Here is a 7,697-nt window from a genome sequence, read left to right as displayed (position 1 = left end):
AATAACAGGTCCCATGTCTAGAGCGTGCGCGTTCTTGAGCCACACACCTGCAAGATGACGTCATACCGTGGCTTCACTGCAGGTTGACCTTGTCTAGAGGAGCATTAGTGAAAAAAAAACAGGGTAGCCCTGAGACAATAGGATGCCGTCACGACCAATGAGACTGGCCTGCAGGGGGCGTAAGGATTCACTTCTCTCTTGGACACTGGCGGGTGTAGACACGGCAATTATGATCCTGGCGTTGGCCGTCAGTGGAAGAGCGTAGCTTAGGTGGGGTTCTGTCTGCCTCTGATGGGGTGTGGATGTATGGTTCGTCACTGGTGAATGGTGTTCGACGATGCAGGTGGATTTTGTGACGAGCGGATTTACAATGAGGGAATGCTGTGAACGGGAAAAATGATGGTGAGTGCCTTTTTCACTCTGTTCAAGTGTTCGTTTTCCTCTGTTGCCCAACAGTCGTGCGAATTTGTCCTGACGTGTCCTGACATGCCCCGATATGCATGCTTTCCTTTGTTAACGCTTTGTATTTTGTCTTTTTTTGACAAGAAACATTGTCGTCTTGACGATAGTGCTGCCCTGAGTTCTGCGCGCGTTGATTTGTTGAGTGCCTAGTCCTCTTATTAGCCGTTGATGGAGTTACATGTTAGGATGTTTTGTTCTTTTGCAAGTCTCATTTAGTAAGACTTTGGAATTCCTACGATCAGTTTTCATGCATGGTGCTCTTCTGCAATAGTTTCCTATGCAATCGTTATAGATGAATAAAGGAAATAATCTTGAGATAGTGATTCAATAAATAATAGGTCCCCTGTCTAGAGCGCACGCGTCCTTGAGCCACGCAGGTGCATGATGACGTCATACCGTGGCTTCACTGCAGATTGACCAAAGGAGCATTAGTGGAAAAAAACAGTGTAGCCCTGAGACAATAGGATGATGTCTGGACCAATGAGAACTGCCAGCAGGGGGCGCAGAAATGCTCTTCTCACTTAGCCTCACGACCAATGAGAACGGCCAGCAGGGGGCGCAGGAATGCTCTTCTCTCTTAGCCTCTCGCAGGTGGCGGTAGGAGCGCGCAGAGGGCGCTACGAGCGCGCGCATGCGTAGCACCCGTAGAGTGGCGCTTACGTCAGTCCACCTCTGGCTCTCGTTGGGAGAAGGCTTGCGGTCGTTCGCTCCGTCGTCACTTGATCCCTGGCTGTCGACGAGAGCAGTCGCACCGGTCTGCGCTCCTACTGTGGTGAGGTGATTTGTTGTGTAACTAATGATTTCGCCAACTTTGTTCCCGCTTTGTTTGCGATTTTCGTGCCCGTGCACGTCGGGTGCTGGTTGCTGTTGTCCGGGCATTCCCGCCATTTTCTATCATCTTCTGCCTTGGGACCGGGAGTAGCGCTGGCGTGATTCTTAATAATTTTGTTGTGAGATTAGTTGAGAAAGTAACCGCTAGGGGGTGCAGGGTTTGTACAGGACAAAAACCATTACGAGTCAGTTTCTACCTGCCTCTCGGATGGAGCAGTCGCATGGTTCTGCGCTCCTGTTCTGGTGGGCTCATTTGTTGTGTAACTAATTTTTTTTGTTGTTAGCTATTGATGGTTTGCATACTCTTGCTTTTCCAGCCTCTGTATTACGAGTGTTTTTCTCCTTGCATGCCCAGAGCTGTCCTAACTTGCCCAGACATGCCGTGATGACGTCACAGGATGTCCGGAACTGGTGGTCATAGCTGCGATGCTTTGCAACCTGCCTCTGTGCTCCGTCGCCCAGCGACGGTCAGCGGCCTTTCCGGACCGCTTTCTTCAAGATGGCGCCGTTGATCTTCAATTAAACTCCTTCTCTCCACTCTATTTCTATCTATTTTTTTATTTTTTATGGACTCTCATAGTGCACAACGCTCAGCTGGTCTGGACACGAGTTAGACTTTCCCCAATTAGTGTGGTGGCTCCCTGGAGGGTGCTGATTAATGTGGGGGGTCCCAATTAGCTCTAATTGCTAATTAAATCGTGTTCAGGCCAGTTGGGCGTTGTGCACTGTGAGAGTCCAGTACCTACTACTCTCACCACCTGTCACTTCGTACGAGAATCATCTGTAAGAAATACAACTTCAAAATGTCAGTGTAAGGCAGTGTGTAGGCATCGAAGTATATAACACACCGTTTGGCACCCAGCGCCATTGGTAACGTTACGTGGTTGGTAATCTTCCTATCGGCGCTCATAATGCGTGTCTGCGAACAGTAGTAAAAGCATAAAGTGAAGAGGAATGGCTGTCAATCACAAAAGCATATTTGAGACATCGCCTACATACCTCAAAAACAGTTACAATCCCGAAGACAAAACGCAAATTACTTGAGATCCGCGGCCCACGTCCTCACACTTCAACGTTTCAAAACAGACTGATTCAACCGCTGGCGACTGACCGAAACGCTTCCACTTCGTGCAGTGCAATAATGCACGGATTGCGAGAACAATAGCTTCAAGGGGGGAAGGCAATACAAGGTTATCACGGCACGTGTTCCTTGAAGGAATAATGCACAAACACGTGAAATCTTGCGATCTATTTTCCAAAGCGGACGAGGTAGCATGTTCCGCGGCGCGGAAAACACGTAGCAACTTGCTCTGGGAGGTGTTGCACGACGCACTGTCGCAAAGCTGTCTGAGAGGTCCCCCCAAACCTCTTAGGGCTACATGAATGATTATACAACGTTTTCCAGATTTTCTCTAAGAGGTCCTCTCAGACCCCTCTGTGCTGCCTGAAAGGTCCTACCAGACCTTTCAAGATTTCTTGAAAGGACCTCTCAGACCCTTCAGAAGTGCTAAAGGGTCCTACCAGACCTTTCAAGATTTCTTAAAAGGTCCTCTCAGACCTCTTAGGACTGCTTGAGAGGTCCTCTCAGACCCCTCAGAGTTTCGTAGAAGGTCCTCTCAGACCTCTTAGGACTGCTTGAGAGGTCCTCTCAGACCTCTCAGAATTTCTTAAAAGGTCCTCTCAGACCTCTTAAAAAATCCTGAGAGGCCTCTCAGATACATTTTCACTAGGGATCGTCACGGGCGATTGAAGCAAGTCCAGAGCCAGGTAGACCTGAGCTTGAAAGCTTTCAGCTTCAAGACAACGCATCGGCACCAGTGGGCGCAGGTACGTGTTCGTCATTGTGATTATATGGTGCTCAACTAAGATTTCTCAACCCGTGACACTGGCATACTTGACAGTTACCTTATCTGCAGGTGATTCAAGCGTAATCTCCGCTGGAACGAATTCCTCACGTGGCATGTCCACGCAAGGTAGGAATATAAGCATTTACTGATAAATGGAAAATGACAAAAACCAGCTGAGTCTGCCATACCCCGTGCCTGGTGTGAAATTTATAACTAGTTTTTGTACCGGCCTCATAAGGACTGCAGACGACAGCACTGTTTGTTTACTAATTTCAGATCAGTCATGCCAGACCGAGGCAGAGATGTGCACCAAGGTGGAAGTTAACAGGTTGAACACAAAACTGTGGGCTGCTTTGAAGAAAGTTTGGAGCCTTCAGCGGAAGATTGCTCAACAGAAGACAGCGTGCACGACCAAACACACGTCTCATGGAAAGCTGGCCGCTGTGGAGAAGCTCCCAGGCAGGCAAAAGGTTCTACTCGACCAAAGCCTTAAGAAAGCCAGTGCCAAGTCATCATCTGCAATGAGGTACAGTGTGTCTATTTATACCGTGGGCCTATAATAGCCATTATGGAACCACGATTTGTACTTATTGTAGCTGTGACTATAGTCCATGGTGTGACGTAATACATGCAGGTACAGTGCTGAATGCATCTACGACAGCCTCCTTTTGAAATAAAGTCGACAGCTGTGTATGCTTTTCTTCGGGAGAACGACTACCTACCACTTCCCTCTCCACGCTCGATTTACTGCTACATGCGGAGCCTGAAGGCAGATTTTGGTTTCGACCTAAGTATATTCCAACTGCTCAAGGAGAAGGTGGTAGGAATGCATGAAAGGGAGCGAAGAGGTATTCTACTTTTGTCTTTGCAGCCTGTTCTATTTAGTTGTCACTACATGTGAAACGGTTGAATTTCAGGAGTGTTGATGTTCGATGAAATGAGCGTCCGCAAAGGCCTGCACCTCAGGGAGTCGGACATGAGCCTTCTTGGGAAGGTGGACCTCGGAACGGAAACAAGGCCCGAGGACAGCATAAGGGACGGGGACCATGTTCTCGTATTCCTTTTCAGACCATTCCTGGGAGGATGGTCACAGACTGTTGGGTCATTTCGTACCTCTGGGGCAACACCTGGTACAGCACTAGCAAGATTGGTCCTGTAGTGCATCGTGCACCTGAGCAACGCTAGCGTGATTGTGGATGCAGTCACATGTGACAATTCAACGTCCAACCGTGCTGCACTGAACACTTTAGGTACAGCACTCTACGTAGTGTACTCTTCTGGCTGTGTCTCATTTCCATGTTATCATCAATGTCTCTCCACTTACATGTATCAGTGGAGGAAGTGTCCCAAGTGGCAGAGGCACAAATGCAGTCACTGTTCCTTCCAGCATCCTTGCAATGAAGACAGAAGAGTATTCTGCATGTACGATGCACCACATATAATAAAGTGTATAAGGAACAATCTGCTCAAAGTTGGAAAGTTCACAGTAAGTTCACAGAATATGAATGGCTACCTGTTGTGCCAGTAAAATATATTTTGAAACGTCTTTTTTAAGCTTCCAGATGGAGGGGGAAGTGTGGCACAAGCACTACTTCGCGCTTCTGGACTATGACTTGCAGCAAGGGGGACTGCGAGCAGCACCAAAGTTGACACGTGCTCACGTGTTCCCCAACCCATTTCAGAAAATGAGTGTCAAGCTTGCTGTTCACGTTGCTCATACACAGATGGCGTTATACATCGCTTGCTAACTCTTCAATTTCATTTTAGCTATTCAGCGACACAGTGGCATCATCCCTAAAGCTGTATGGTAGCATGCCGCAATACACAAAGCTTCATCAAGCAGAGGCAACAGTCGCCTTCACAAGACTGATGAACAAGCTCTTTGACTGCCTCAACGTACAGAGACCAGCTGATCTTGTCAAGGCTGGTCCAGGGCAGGTTCAGGTATGCTGTGTTGGAACTGATTTCATCAAGGCAGTTGTCATTTGTTACATAGCAAGTAGGCATGGTTGCATGCTCAAGCGCTGCATTTTTGTGTGCATGTGATTAAGAGAACTTGGCATGGCTAGACAGATGGTGTGATTACATGTCATCACTGACACCACAACAGCAGCTCTTTTTTCTGAGCGATGCGACTTGTAGAGCTCTGAGGGTCACACTGCACAGCACCATTAGCCTTACAGAGGTTCTTCTGTCTTCGGGATATCGTTACGTCTTAACAGGAAAATTCGGACAGGACCCGCTTGAGGTAAGAGCTCAGCATTGCTTTCGTAAAGATTGCAGGTTGCATTCCTGACGGTGGCATTTCCTCGTTTCAGAAGTTCTTTGGAATTTCCAGACGCGTAGCAGGTGATGGCGGCCAGCCAACAGTACAACAGTTTCTGTACATCTACAGAATGCTGTCGGTGAACAATCTCGTCAAGCCTCCAAAGCGATGCAATGTGTCCGGGCAAGGGCCTCAGTTGCTCCTGAAGCTGCATAGCCTCTTCGGAAAAAAGTCAACTGTCAAAAGCCAGGTAAATGAATGTTCACGTAAGTGTAGGATTGAAACGACCATGCAGGTATATATGCAGTACATCAAACATAATGTGGAATGGCTTGGTTTCAGGCGACTCAGCTGGAAAAGGAACTTGAGCTGATACTTCAGCGTCCTGTGTTATCAGAACTTCACAGCAATGCCGAAACTCCATCCCTCACTGCTGCTGATGAATATATACTTAAGTACCTTGGCGGCTACGTTGCAAAGAAGTTCTCCACCGATTCTTGCAGCAACTGCGTGGCATCGTTGCATGGAGAACAGGAAGCAACCGGACTGATTAGCATACGCACTCATGGCGGCCTGGCAACACCATCACTGCGGCTTTTAAATCTTCTAAAGATAGTTGAGCCTCATATACGAAATGCCACCATAAACCAAGTCTGTGGCAGTTCTGTGTATCATGAAATAATTGAAGACTGTTTCATTGACGGCAAACTTCCTGGAGTTGCAGTGGGATGCAGTGACCACTATGCACAAAAAACAGCTGAGGTGCTGCATTTCTTCGTGAAGTGCCGCTTGCATTTCTTCACCAGGGAGAGAAACAAGAAGTTCCGGGAGTCCAAGCCCCGTTCATCTCCTGCGTCCGGGGGCAAGAAGGGATCATGACTATTTTGCTGTGAACAATCAAGATGGACAACTAGGATGGACAAGCTGCATGAAAGCTCAAATGCGCTACTTCTCACGACACCCAAGAGGCAAAACGGCCCTTTTCAGAGCCACCCCAATTCCTCAACACGAGGCTTGCCTCTGCGTCAGTGAGTGATCCACACACGTCACAAGTCATTGGTGACTAAGGTTGTCACGATGATTAGCGTTTGCGGCACATAAGCAGTGTGCAATAAAGTGGTTGAAATAATGGAAATGTGCTGAAAGCACAGGCTAATTAGCTTTCCCAATGCACCTTGCACTGTCTCAATGTGTTCAATCATTTGTGATGCTCATAGCAATTGTCACTTCAGAGAATTTGATGAAGAAACGAGAAGAAAGGCTCCTTGGTATGGTAAATGCTAATATCTATTTTCGAGCCTACTGCAAATGACAACTTGGGGGGGACCCAATTGACCAGAACCAACCCTGACCAGTATTATAAATCCGCGTGTGGCTGTGGTTCGTATGAAATATAAAAAAGAAAAGTTCGAATAATTTCCTGTCATTATATGAGCGCAGCTGCACACAAATCCTTCAATCGGTTTCCTGTTCCTTCCAGTTCCTGTTCCAACCTGTTTCCTTCAATCTGTCTTAATCTTTCAACCGTATGCAATAGGACAGTCGTAATGACAAATGATTCAAATAAAGCATTCAGTCGCAACAAATTGTTCTGTATAATGACTGTCAGCGTACATTAAGGAACCGTGGTAAAATACTCCTGCCGTTGTGGCTTTGCCTGAACTACGTAATCATAGAGGCGCCCCCGTTTATGTCGACAGCTACCACACAATGCGCGTCGACTGCGTATGCACGAGAAAAAAGTGATCAAAGCATCAAAGTCAGTATTTAAGCAACTTAGGTTATTAAGAGAAGCAAAGATTCCCACTTCAGAACGGGAAAGGCACGCTACTCACGACAATGCATCGCTGACGCACGTTCGCATCAACAGCTTTGCGGCTAGTGGACAAACAAAAAAGCCAAGAAGGAAAAAACTATGAAGCAACGACCTATTAAGAGCAACTGTACCATGTATAAGAACATTTTTTTCGAGCGTTTCTGGAGCCGACACGCTTACAACAACACCACGCGATGTCCCATTCCCGGATAGCATAGCCACATTTCATACCGCAAACCTATCGCGGCGCCGTGAGTCCCTAGGCCAACTTATCGGCGGAGCTGCATGACCAGTAGCTATTAAGGGACCGTGGAAGAACCGTCGGCTTACCTAAATAGAGCTCGGGTGACGTTCATCCCGAAGACGCAAGCCCCGACTGGACATGAAGACTTCAGGCCTATTTCGGTGGCTCCGGTGCTCTTGCGCCTCCTGAACAGAATCCTGGCAAAGCGATTGGCGGTTGAGCTGCAGTTGG

General features: G+C 47.6%; 1 long non-coding RNA gene across 1 annotated transcript; it reads left to right on the top strand.

The window, feature by feature from the left end:
* The first annotated feature begins 233 nt into the window (after positions 1 to 233).
* LOC135376923 (uncharacterized) lies at positions 234 to 1,835 on the top strand. Its single transcript, XR_010417910.1, has 2 exons — positions 234 to 402; positions 1,649 to 1,835. It is a non-coding gene; the product is annotated as an uncharacterized LOC135376923 (long non-coding RNA).
* The last annotated feature ends 5,862 nt before the right edge of the window (positions 1,836 to 7,697 follow it).

This window comes from Ornithodoros turicata, unplaced genomic scaffold, assembly GCF_037126465.1.
Source record: "Ornithodoros turicata isolate Travis unplaced genomic scaffold, ASM3712646v1 ctg00001382.1, whole genome shotgun sequence".
Taxonomy (NCBI): Eukaryota; Metazoa; Arthropoda; class Arachnida; order Ixodida; family Argasidae; genus Ornithodoros; species Ornithodoros turicata.
Note: the sequence above shows the minus strand (reverse complement) of the source record. Positions and strands in the feature narration are given on the sequence as shown.